Genomic DNA, 852 nt, shown 5'->3' with positions numbered 1-852 from the left:
GCCACAAGAGAACCAGGCAGTGCCCCGGGTTTCCCAGCAACTCAAAGGCAACAGATAGATGCCATGGGAGCAAAACCAAAACCAAAATAACCTTTTTATCTTCTGAGACCTGGGAAGTGACGTCTGAGAGTGCCAGTGGAAAGGGACAAAGGGAAAGAGCCTGAGGATTGAGGGGACACAGGCTCGCAAACAAACTCAGTGGTCCACAGGGGTTTCAGACTAGTCTGTCTTCCATCTTTTCACCCAGATCACTTCCATGTCCCTCAGTTTTCCCATTAGTAAAAGAAGGTGAATGACAGAAGAAGGTTCCCTGGTCTTTTGGAATAAGGTATAGGAATGTACCATTGGCTAAGATGTCCATTAATCTAACCATCACCCTAGTTCCAGCTTATGGGCTTTTTTAAAAAATAAAACTATTTTATTTAAATGGTACAGAAGAAATTATGCATACTTAAAATGATTAAAAGTTCATGTTAGAAAATGCAAAAAACCCAATAATTTATACAATGTTAAAATCTAAAGTGATGGGAAAACATAAAATACTGTAATTTGGTCCTCTCACCTAAGAAAATTATTATAAAAATGAGCTATATAATAATTACTGAAGCTGGGTTAAAGGTACATGAAAACATAATTCCTTTATACACATTCGGTCATTCTGTAGTGAACTGCTAGCCCTTAAATGGGAGAGTAAGCAATTTCTTTAACATATTGGGAGTGCATTATACACCTATAATGAAATTACTGCTTTTTCCTAAGACTCAAACAGATTAACATTGCAAAACAGTTATTTCTATATAACACAGACTTCTGAAAAATTCAATAATCATTTGAGTTTAAGAATATGCAAAT

The sequence above is a fragment of the Propithecus coquereli genome, unplaced genomic scaffold, assembly GCF_000956105.1.
Source record: "Propithecus coquereli isolate 6110/MARCELLA unplaced genomic scaffold, Pcoq_1.0 Scaffold110, whole genome shotgun sequence".
Classification (NCBI taxonomy): Eukaryota; Metazoa; Chordata; class Mammalia; order Primates; family Indriidae; genus Propithecus; species Propithecus coquereli.
The sequence above is the reverse complement of the archived record's forward strand: the minus strand, read 5'-3'. Positions refer to the sequence as shown.